A 12409-nucleotide genomic window follows, 5' to 3' on the forward strand; every position below is an offset into this window, starting at 1 on the left:
ACACTCAGATCATCGTGGGGAAGGAAAGCCAAGAGGATTTCCAGGGAAATGTGACTCCAGTTGCCATCCTGCAGCACCCAATCAGCCTTTGCATCTCAGCAGGACTTGTAGCACTCAGGGACGAGCCCAAGTTCTTCAGTGGGGCAGAGATGAGAGCTACCAGAGCTGAGCATGGGCCTCCAGTCCTATCATAAAGCTTTATACCCCTGATGGCTCCTGCAAGACAGGTCAAACTTTGTGGGCATTGGAACATCTTCCCTTCCACCTCCTCAGTGGCTCTTGGTAGCCAGGTCAAGGTGTGTGACCATTGGAACATCTTCCCTTCCACCTCCTCAGTGGCTCTTGGTAGCCAGGTCAAGGTGTGTGACCATTGGAACATCTTCTCTTCCACCTCCCCAATGGCTCTTGCAAGCCAGGTCAAGCTTTGTGTCCATTGGTGCATCTTCCCTTCCACCTCCCCAATGGCTCTTGGAAGCCAGATCGAGCTTTGTGGCCACTGAAACATCTTCTCTTCCACCTCCCCAGTGGCTCTTGGACACCAGGTCAGGCTTTGTGGCCACTGAAACATCTTCTCTTCCACCTCCCCAGTGGCTCTTGGACGCCAGGTCAGGCTTTGTGGCCACTGAAACATCTTCTCTTCCACCTCCCCATTGGCTCTTGGAAGCCAGGTCAAGCTTTGTGGCCATTCCACCTCCCCAAGGGCTCCAACCCCCTACAGAAGGTGTTTAGGTTGGCTGAGTGGCTCTCCAAACACTGGGGTGGTCCCAGGCTAAAGCTCCCCATGGTGCTGTAAGGAAGAAGTCCATGGGAGTGTCTGTTTAGGTTAAAGCACCAAACAAACTCCAGGCTGGGCAGGCTCCAGCACTCAGCTCAGCTAAGCAGAACCTGGGCCAGCAGCTCAGCACCTGAAAGGTTCCTCCACTTGTCTGACTCCCCAGGCCTATATCTGGCAGGAGGATCACAGGACACATTGGTGACAGGGGTCTAAGCACACTGCTGCACCTAATGGAGCACTGAGGGGGGCAGACAAACCATGGCAGCTACAACAGGGTTGGGAAGTTGTCTACCCAAAATCCTGGGATCACAAGATTTCCCTGTGGCTTTCAGGAGCTCTTCCAGTTCAAAGCTGTTGCTCTTCATCCTGTCACTCCCAGCCCTTCTCAAAAGTCCCTCCCCAACTCTCCTGTAGCCTCCCTCAGGTACTGGAAGGCTGCTCTAAGGTTGCACTGGGTCAGAAAGGACCCTCAAAGAGCACCTTGTCCAATCCCCCTGCAGTAGGCAGGATGCCTCCAACTAGATCAGGCTGCCCAGGGCCACATTGAGTCTGATCTTGAATGTCTCCAGGGATGGGGCCTCAACCATGCCCCTGGGCAACCTGTTCCAGTGTCTCCCCACCCTCACTGGAAAGAATTCCTTCTTCATCTCCAGTCTCAGTCTCCCCTCTTCCAGCTCAAAGTCATTGTCCCTTGTCCTGTCACTCCCAGCCCTTGTCAAAAGTCCCTCCCCAGCTCTCCAGCAGCCTCCTTCAGGTACTGGAAGGCTGCTCTAAGGTCTCCCTGGAGCCTTCTCTTCTCCAGGCTGAACAGCCCCAACTCTCCCAGCCTGTCCCCACAGGGGAGGCTCTCCAGCCCTCTGATCATCTTTGTGGCCTCCCCTGCACCCACTCCATCAGTTCCAGGTCCTGTTTGTGTTGGAGACTCCAAAACTGGATGCAGTGCTGCAGGTGGGGTCTCAGGAGAGCAGAGGAATCCCCTCCTTCATCCTGCCAGGACCAGGGTGAGGGAGAGACAGGCAGAGCAGGGAAAGGGGGAGAAAGATGCCAGGAGGATGGAGAGGAGAGGCAGGGAGCAGCAGGATTAGCACTGATAAACTCGCAGCTGAAGTGGGCTTTATGTCAGCAGGCATTACCCGGGAGTGACAGGAGCGGTGGCCTTGCTCAGCTGCCATTTATAAGTGGCAAATTCTGCATCCATCCTGTTTACTATGAATTAGCTGGCATATGTCTAATCGTCTTTGCCAGCACAACTCAACTGGCAGAGCTTAAAGCCTCGCTCCTCCTCCTCCTCCTCCTCCTCCAAACCGAGCCTTGCGCTTGGCTGCAAGGCAGGACACTGCCTTCACCTGGCTGCCCCGGGGAAGTGGGGAGCTGGGATGGTGCTGTAAATAACAAGGGTTGGGTGGTTTTTTTTTTCAGCTGGGTTTGTCCAGCCTTTACAAGGCTGAGGGGAGGACTGATCACCATGGACCAGGGCATAACAGCACCAGAACAAGAGGACAACCGGCTGAACACGAGCCAGCAGTGTGCCCAGGTGGCCAAGAAGGCCAAGGGCATCCTGGGCTGTATCAGGAAGAGTGTGGCCAGCAGGAGCAGGGAAGTCCTTGTGCCCTGTGCTCAGCATTGGTTAGGACACACCTTGAGTCCTGTGTCCAGTTCTGGGCTCCTCAGGTCAAGAAGGAGATTGAGAGACTTGAAGGTGTCCAGAGAAGGGCAAGGAGGCTGGGGAGGGGTCTGGAGCACAGCCCTGTGAGGAGAGGCTGAGGGAGCTGGGGTTGCTTAGCCTGGAGAAGAGGAGGCTCAGGGGAGACCTTGTTGTTCTCTCCAACTCCCTGAAGGGAGGTTGCAGCCAGGTGGGGGTTGGACTCTTCTCCCAGGCAAGCAGCACCAGAACAAGAGGACACAGTCTCAAGCTGTGCCAGGGGAAGTTTAGGCTGGAAGTGAGGAGAAAGTTCTTCCCAGCAAGAGGAATTGGCCATTGGGATATGCTGCCCAGGGAGGTGGTGGATTCACCACCACTGGAGATGTTTAAGAAGAGCCTGGGTGAGGCACTTGGTGCCATGGTTGAGTTGATCAGATGGTGCTGGGTGATAGGTTGGACTTGATGATCTCAAAGGTGATTTCCAACCTGGTCTATCCTATTCTATTCTATTCCTATTCCTATTCCTATTCCTATTCCTATTTCTATTCCTATTCCTATTCCTATTCCTATTCCTATTCCTATTCCTATTCCTATTCCATTCCATTCCATTCTGTTCTATTCTATTCTATTCTATTCTATTCTATTCTATTCTATTCTATTCTATTCTATTCTATTCTATCCTATCCTATCCTATTCTATTCTATTCCATCCTACTCTATTCCATCCTGTTCTATCCTATAAGTGGTGGCTAGCAGGAGGATGGAAACTCCCTTTGTACAAGGAGTCCCATGGATAAGGCAAGAGGTGATGAGGACAAGTTACTGCTTGGGGAGATTCCCGTTGGACTCCAGGAGCCAAATATTCCTCATGAGAACAGTCAGACATTGGAATCATCTCCCAGGGGAAGCAGTGGATTGTCTCCACTGAACAGCTCTGAGGCTCAGCTTGCCAGGGTGCTGGGCCAGCTCAACTCTACCCTCACCTAGAAAGGTTGGACCAGGTGATGCTTGGGGGTCCTTCCAACCTGGCATGCTGTGAACTGGATTTAACTGGGCAGCCTGCTGCTGCCTGCTGGAGGCACATGGAGCAGAGCCAGGCTGGTGAAACCCAAGGCTCTCACTAAACACTCCCACAGTGTGGGGGCTGTTTGCATGTCTAACTGCTCACCCCACAGGGCATGTGTTGTTTGGAGAGCTGCAAGGTGCTGCCTGGGTGGTGGGAGACCCTTGGCTGACACCTTCACTGCTAGTCAAGCATGTCAAAACAATCCTGGAGAGGCTGGGAAAGTCAGCTCCTGGACAAGGCTGCCCCACCACAGCAGCAAGAGCCCTCAGAGCCAGGATCAACAGTGGCTCAGGGAGAGATGGAGCAAAGGTGGTAAGAGGGAAACAGGTCTGTTGAGAGGCACTGCAAAAAGGGTTCTTCTTCACTGCTCAGTGAGGATTCTTCACAGTGAGGGTGCTGAGAAACAGGGAGGCTGTGGATGGCCCCTCCCTGGAGGTGTTCAAGGCCAGGTTGGATGAGGCATTAAGCAACCTGGGCTGGTGGGAGGTCTCCCTGCCCATGGCAGGGGGTTGGAACTGAATGATCTTTAAGATCCCTTCCAACCCAAACCATTCTATGGATCTATGAATCTACCATTTGATGACCTGCCTGCCCTCCTGCTATGACATTGAGGAACCAGAATAGGTCCTTCAGCCCCAGGGCATCAGCAACCCAAGAATAAAATCAGGGCCATGGGAGTTCCAAGCTTTGCAGGACATCCAACCTCTCCTTAAGCAAATATTTCTCCTCTCTGCCCCTTGTCTTCCTTCCAAACCAGAGATAAATTCGACAGAGCATTAGCTCCAACAGTTACTATGACTCTGAGCCAGTGCTAGGTGGGATCAGAAGGGAGAGGAAGCATCAGGCAGGAGGAACTGCAGGCCTTGGAACAGGCTGGCCAGGGAGGTGCTGCAGTCCCCATCCCTGGAGGTGTCCAAAAAACCTGTGGCCATGGCACTCTGGGACATGGTTTGGGGCATGGTGGTCCTGGTTTGATGGCTGGACTCAGTGTTCTTAGAGGTCTTTTCCAACCACAACTACAACTACCTGAAGGGTGGTTGTAGCCAGGAAGGGGTTGGTCTCTTCTCCCAGGCAACCAGCACCAGAACAAGGGGACACAGTCTCAAGCTGCGCCAGGGGAGGTTTAGACTCGAGGTGAGGAGGAAGTTCTTCACCGAGCGAGTCATTGGTCATTGGAACGGGCTGCCCAGGGAGGTGGTTGAGTCATCAACCCTGGAGGCGTTTAAGGGGAGATTGGACGTGGCACTTGGTGCCGTGGTCTAGTCATGAGGTCTGTGTTGATAGGTTGGACTCGATGATCCTCGAGGTCCTTTCCAACCTAAGTGATACTGTGATACTGTGAATTCTATGTTTCTATGATCTCCTTCCCACTGAGGGTCAGACCTTGCTGCCCCACCCCAGGCAGGGGATAAAGGAGCAGTATCCACCCCCTCCAGCCAGCCCCAGCCCAGGGAAAGTGCCACTTGCCATTGCCAGCGTCCAGCAGCATCAAGTCCTGAGCAGGGGCAGCAGCCTGAGCGCCCAACCTGCCGCTCTGCGGGCTGGTGCCGTGTCCCAGGCTCCCCTCGGCACGGGAGGAGGGCAGCGTAATGTGGCCAGCTGGCCTTGTAAACCGCGGCTCTGCTTTGCTGGGGGATGGGGGCAGGAGGGAGAGGAGCTGGCTGTGAACCGAGCGAGAGCAAAGCTGCAGCACGGCGGCGGCGGCGGCAGCCCGAGGGGTGCTCAGTGCCTGATGGGGCAGCCAGATGCTGTTTGTTCAGCGAGGCGAGGAAAGGATGGGTGAGCACCAGCCCCGCGCAACAGCTCCCTCACACCTCCGTGCCGCGCTGGGGCTGCCGGTAGCATCCCAGCTCCCATCCCAGCTGCAGCTCCGGCGGGATGCTGAGAGCCAGGTAGGCAGCCTGCTGCTGGGAAGCCAGGGACACCAGGTTCCCAGTCTCTAATTAGTATCACTCTCTTCTCCACCCTCTGGACCAGCACAGGGGGAGCGAGCTCGACTCGGGGCTCCCCAGGGATGCAGACTCCTCCAGGTCGTGAGCAGCACGGAGACAGCTGCAGGGAGCTCTGAGCAGCCATCAGCGGTGGCTGCAGGAGCAGAAGGCAGCTGTGCCCATCTCTCGGGGGGGGGGGTTTGGCTGGCTCCTCTAGCTAGCTGTTACCCCAGCACGCTGCTGCAGACACCCCCCTGAGGAACGCAAAGCTTCCCCCAGCCCAGGCCCTGTGGCGAACCTGCTGCTGGGAGGTGAAGGGCAGGGTATTTATTTAGCAGGGAAGGTTTTGTGCAGGGCCTGCTGACCACAGGCCTGAGAGCCCTGGTGCAGAAAACATCCCCAGAAAACTGCCTCTAATTAGAGGGTGGAGTTAAAAATATCCCTGGTCCATAAACAGAGGGAGGCAGACAGGGAAAAGGCAGATGCCAGTGTGACTGACGCCCCGGGAGGGAGCCGAGATTAGGAGAGACTCAGCCTCACACATCGAGATGACTCAAAATAGCCCAGCATATGCCTGAGCAATGAACTGGGAAGAAGGATGGGACTGGAGGAGGAGTAGGGTCATGGAATCAACAACTTGTCTAGACTCCAGCAGACAAAAAAAGAGATCCTAAGCTCGGAGTGAGAGGCACTGCAGCAGGAGTGCCGCCGCGGGAAGCTGCCCCAGCAGCGCTTGTGGAAGGGTAGGGGTTGGAAGGGAGCTCTGGAGCAGCACTCAGGAGGGAGGGAAGCAGGCCAGGTCCCTGTGTCTGTTCCCAGAGCTGCTGAGAATGGCCTGGGGTGAATGGCCGCTCTGCAAAGCGCTTTGAGATCCTCAGATCAGAGGTGATGTGCATCAGAGTCATTCCATCTACAAAGCCTGAAGTCACCCTAGACATTCTGCAAGGCAAGGCAGGTCTTTGCCTCCAAATGTTCCTGTCCAGCCCCTACAAAGGGACTTCTGACAAGGGCTGGGAGTGATAGGATGGAGGGGAATGAATTGAAGCTGGAGGAGGAGAGATTGAGACTGGAGATTAGGAAGAAATTCTTGTGAGTGAGGGTGGGGAGACTCTGGCACAGGCTGCCCAGGGAGGCTGTGGATGTCCCCTCCCTGGAGGTGTTCAAGGCCAGGTTGGATGAGGCATTAAGCAAGCTGGGCTGGTGGGAGGTGTCCCTGCCCATGGCAGGGGGTTGGAACTGGATGATGTTTAAGATCCCTTCCAACCCAACCCATTCTGTGTGTCTGTGAATGGAACAGCCTGGTTCAGCCAGGGCTGGGCTACAGCTCCTCCTGAACGTGTTGGCTTCCTGCTCACCTGAGGGAGTGTCTCTCTAACATGAAGCAAAGCAGGTTACCTCCAGGTCTGCTGTCATAAAATCATAGAATCAATAAGGTTGGAAAAGACCTCAGGGATTATCAAGTCCAACCTATCACCCAACACCTCCTGACTAACTAAACCATGGCTCCAAGTGCCACATCCAATCCCCTCTTGAACACCTCCAGGGATGGGGACTCCACCACCTCCCTGGGCAGCACATCCCAATGGCCAATCTCTCTTGCTGGGAAGAATTTCTTCCTAACATCCAGCCTGAACCTCCCCTGGCACAGCTTGAGACTGTGCCCTCTTGTTCTGGTGCTGGTTGCCAGGAAGAAGAGACCAACCCCCACCTGGCTGTCCTCTCAACAGGGCTGCACCACCACCTCCTACCCACCCTGAGAGCAGCCAAACTCTTGGCACTGGTGTCTGCCAGGACCTCCTCCTTCCCAGGAGAGCAGATCAGCTTGCCACAATCACAGCTTCGAAGTGAAAAGAGGTCTGGAGCAAAGCTCCTGGCTGGGGAAGGTCCAGATGGACAGCCCTGAGGACTCAGACAGGCTGCTCCCCCCGCACGCAAGGTATGTCACAGCTCATTGGAGAGCCCTTGGATAATAACAGCTCTGTCTGCCATGTGTGCTGCTACTGAAAACTCATCATGACAGGCACAGCCTGCTGATACAGGTCTGAGCAGCTTCTTCCCAGCAGGGCTTCAACCTCAGGTTGGTCCTCCAGGCACTACAAGCATCAAAAAGAGATCCTTTGCCTCCTGAGCTGCCTTCAGCTGCTGTCAGATCCCAAGCACTCAGTGCAGGACGTGCTTCATGCCAGCCTGACAAATCCCTAAGGTGATTCGTGGTTACAGTTTAGTCCTTGGTCACCTTCCTTCTGTTCTTACAAGACCCACTGCCACCTTTCCACTGCCACTTCTCCACTGCCAATCTCCACTGCCAACCTCCACTACCACCTCTCCACTGCCACCTTTCCACTGCCACCTCTCCACTGCCAACTCTTCACTGCCACTTCTCCACTGTCACTTCTCCACTGCCACTTCTCCATTGCTACCTCTCCACTGCCACCTCTTCACTGCCAAACTACACTACCACTTCTCTACTGCCACCTCTCCTCTGCCACCTCTCCACTGCCACCTCTCCACTGCCACCTCTCCTCTGCCACCTCTCCACTGTCACTTCTCCACTGCCACCTCTCCACTGCCACCTCTCCTCTGCCACCTCTCCACTGCCACCTCTCCACTGCCACTTCTCCACTGCCAATCTCCACTGCCAACCTCCACTGCCACCTCTCCACTGCCACCTCTCCACTGCCACCTCTTCACTGCCACCTCTTCACTGCCACCTCCCCACTGCCACCCCTCCACTGCCACCTCTCCACTGCCACCTCTCCACTGCCACCTCTCCACTGCCACCTCCCCACTGCCACCTCTCCACTGCCACCTCCCCACTGCCACCCCTCCACTGCCACCTCTCCACTGCCACCTCTCCACTGCCACCTCTTCACTGCCACCTCTCCACTGCCACCTCCCCACTGCCACCCCTCCACTGCCACCTCTCCACTGCCACTTCTCCACTGCCACCCCTCCACTGCCACCTCTCCACTGCCACCTCTCCACTGCCACCTCTCCACTACCACCTCTCCACTGCCACCTCTCCACTACCACTTCTCCACTGCCACCTCTCCACTACCACCTCTCCACTGCCACCTCTCCACTGCCACCTCTCCACTACCACTTCTCCACTGCCACCTCTTCACTGCCACCTCTTCTCCACTGCCACCTCTCCTCTGCCACCTCTTCACTGCCACCTCTTCTCCACTGCCACCTCTCCTCTGCCACCTCTTCACTGCCACCTCTTCTCCACTGCCACCTCTCCTCTGCCACATCTTCTCCACTGCCACCTCTCCTCTGCCACCTCTTCACTGCCACCTCTTCTCCACTGCCACCTCTCCTCTGCCACCTCTCCACTGCCACTTCTCCACTGCCACCTCTCCACTGCCACCTCTCCACTACCACCTCTCCTCTGCCACCTCTCCACTACCACCTCTCCTCTGCCACCTCTCCACTGCCACTTCTCCACTGCCAACCTCCACTACCACCTCTCCACTGCCACCTCTCCACTGCCACCACCACTGCTTGTGCTTGGGTCAAGCCATTTGTACTGGCTGCACCTTGGGCTCAGTTTTGGGCCCCTCACTCCCAGAAGGACATTGAGGGGCTGGAGGAGGGCACCAAAGCTGGGGAAGGGTCTGGAGAACAGGGCTGGGGAGGAGCAGCAGAGGGAACAGGGGTGTTTAGTGTGAAGAGGAGGCTGAGGGAAGACTTATATCCTCTCTACAGCTCCCTGCAAGTGAGGTGGGGGTTGGTCTCTTCCCCTGGTGTCACATGATAAGATGAGAGGAAATGGCCTGAAATTGTGCCAGAGGAGGCTTAGGTTGGAGATGAGGAACAACTTCTTTGCTGCTAGTGGTCAGGGATTGGCACAGGCTGCCCAGGGAGTGGTGGAGTCACTGTCCCTGCAGTCATTCAAGAAGTCTGTGGCCATGGCACTTTGGGACATGGTTTAGTGGCCATGGTGGTCGTAGGTTGATGGTTGGACAGGATGGGCTTGGAGATCTTTTCCACCTGAAACAATTCTGTGGCTCTGTGATGCTGTGGTACTTTGATCTCCAAGGTTGTTACCCTCCACTCCTTACCACAGGCCTTCACTGGAGCTCAGGAGGGCTGCAGGATGAGTGCTCCAGCCCTCTCATCTTTCAGCCTCCTCCTCTTGAGCACAGATGGGAAGCTCTTCAGAGAGAAGGAAGAAATGATAGGAAGAGGCAGGTTTACCCTGCCCCTCCTTCATGCCTGCACTGCACAGGGCTGCTCTGAGCTCATCTTTGATTCTGCCTGCTTGTTTCAACATTAAATAATGAAATGGGAGCTCCATTTGTGTGTGAAAATCAATGTTCAACAGCACAGCTCTGCTGCCCGGCTTTGATGGGCTCCAGGCTGCTCCTGGAATATTTATCCTGACTCCTTCTGCCTGCTGAGCTTCACATGGAGTCACAGAATGGTTAGGGTTGGAAGGGACCTCAAGGCTCAGCCAGTCCCAACCCCCTGCCATGGGCAGGGACACCTCACACCACAGCAGGTTGCTCACAGCCACATCCAGCCTGGCTGCAAACACCTCCAGGCAGAAGGCTTCCACCACCTCCCTGGGCAGCCTGTGCCAGGCTCTCATCACCCTCATGGGCAACAACTTCTTCCTCACAGCCAATCTCAATCTCCCCACTTCTAGTTTTTCCCCATCCCCCAAGTCCTATCCCTCCCTCACACCCTCAAAAGTGCCTCCCCAGCTTTCTTGGAGCCCCCTGCAGACCCTGGAAGGCCACCAGAAGGTCTCCTTGGAGCCTTCTCCTCTCCAGCCTGCACAAGCCCAACTCTCTCAGGCTGTCTGCAGAGCAGAGCAGCTCCAGCCCTCTGCTCCTCCTTGTGATCCTTCTCTGGACACCTTCCAGCACCTCCAGATCCTTCCTGTGATAGAGGCTCCAGAACTGGATGCACTACTCCAGCTGTGGTCTCAGCAGAGTGGAGCAGAGGGGCAGAATCCCCTCCCTGGCCCTGCTGGCCACACTTCTCTTGCTGCAGCCCAGGCTCTGCTTGGCTCTCTGAGCTGCGAGTGCTGACTGCTGGCTCCTGCTGAGCTTCAGCTCCCCCAGCACCTCCAAGTCATAGTATCATAGAATCAGTCAGGGTTGGAAGGGACCACAAGGATCATCTAGTTCCAACCCCCCTGCCATGGGCAGGGACACCCCACACTAGATCAGCCTGGCCACAGCCTCAGCCAGCCTGGCCTTAAACACCTCCAGGGCTGGGGCCTCAACCACCTCCCTGCACAACCCATTCCAGGGCTTCACCACTCTCATGGGGAGGAACTTCCTACTCACCTCCAGTCCTTTTCTTCAGGGCTGCTCTCAAGCCATCTCAGATGGCTCCTTGGTGGCCATGGCAGATTGAAAGGCAGAACCCTTGGTGCAATAAACTCAGCATAAAGAGAAGAGCTGGCTCTGGTCCTATCTGCCCCAGGTAGGTTGTTGGCAGGCATGTCCTGTGCAAGGATGCACACCCAAGGCAGTGTTCAAGGATTCATCTCCTGGTGTGATCTGCTCAGGCCAGAGCTGCTTTGCCAGCTGACTGCCTCTGTCTACATTGATTATTCACAAACACACTCTCCATGCACACCTAGGCTAAGCTCCAGCAGCCTGGAGAGGCAAATCTAAGGCTCAGAGGAGCTTCTCAGCACAGCTCCAGCTCCCCATCGCGTGGCCCAGATGGCTGGGGGGAGCTGGCACGCTGCAGGGCTGTCCTCCACCCACTCTCCCAGCATGGCTCTTCCCCACTCCAGCACGGACAGGCTGAGCTTGCTTGCCAGTGGGGGTGAGGAGCAGCAGTAGATGGAAAGCCCCACGGTGGAGGGTGCTGCAGAGCATTTGCAGGTCCGTGTGTCACACAGGTTAGGAGGCCAGAATCACAGACTTGTTCAGGTTAGAAAACACCTCCAAGACCATCAAGTCCAACCCTCAGCCTGGAGATAATCAAAGTGAGGCTCAACAGGGCTCTGGGCAACCTGATCTAGTGGAGGATGCCCTGCTGGCTGCAGAGGGGGTTGGTTGGACTGGATGACCTTCAGAGCTCCCTTCTAACCCAGACCATTCTGTGATTCTTAACCTAACACCCCCAGGGCCACCAAATCATGTCCCAAAGGGCCATGGCCAGACATTTCTGGAACACCCCCAGGCATGGGGACTCCACCACCTCCCTGGGCAGCCTGTTCCAATCCCTGACCACTCTTGCACAGAGAAATTTTTCCTCATCTCCAACTTAAACCCTCCCCTGGCACAATTTCAAGCCATCTCCTCTTCTTTTGTTACCTGATTCTAGGGACAAAAGACCTGGAGAAGAGGAGGCTCAGGGGAGACCTTCTTGCTCTCTCCAACTGCCTGAAGGGAGGTTGTAGACAGGTGGGGGTTGGGCTCTTCTCCCAGGCAACCAGCACCAGAACAAGAGGACACAGTCTCAGGGTTTAGGCTGGAGGTAAGGAGAAAGTTCTTCCCAGAGAGAGTTGTTAGCCATTGTGATGTGCTGCCCAGGGAGGTGGTGGAGTCCCTGTCCCTGGAGGTGTTCCAGAGAGGATTGGATGTGGCACTTGGAGCCATGGTTTAGTTAGTCATGAGGTGTTGGGTGCTAGGTTGGACTTGATGATCTTTGAGGTCTTTTCCAACCTCATTGATTCTATGATTCAGTGACTCTATGGACTCCCAATAGGTTGCAACCTCCTTCCAGGGAGCTGTAGAGAGCAATGAGGTTTCTCCCTCTCTGGGGATATTCCAGCCCCATCTGGATGCGTTCCAGTGTGATCTGCTCTAGGTGCTCCTGCTCTGGCAGGGGGTTCAGGCTGGATGATCTTTTGAGGACCCTCCAGCCTTTAACACTCTGTGATTCTCCTCATTGGAGAGGTCTCTCTCAGGCGTGCAGGAGCTAGAAACCCTCCCATCCTTTCTGTTTTCTCCTTTCTCAGCTCCCCTCTCCCCTGACCAAGCTGCTGTGGGAGGCAAAAGGAAGCTGACACCTCAGCGATCACAT

This window comes from Melanerpes formicivorus, unplaced genomic scaffold (assembly GCF_026170545.1).
Source record: "Melanerpes formicivorus ecotype bairdi unplaced genomic scaffold, bMelFor1.0.p_v2 SCAF_47, whole genome shotgun sequence".
NCBI lineage: Eukaryota > Metazoa > Chordata > Aves > Piciformes > Picidae > Melanerpes > Melanerpes formicivorus.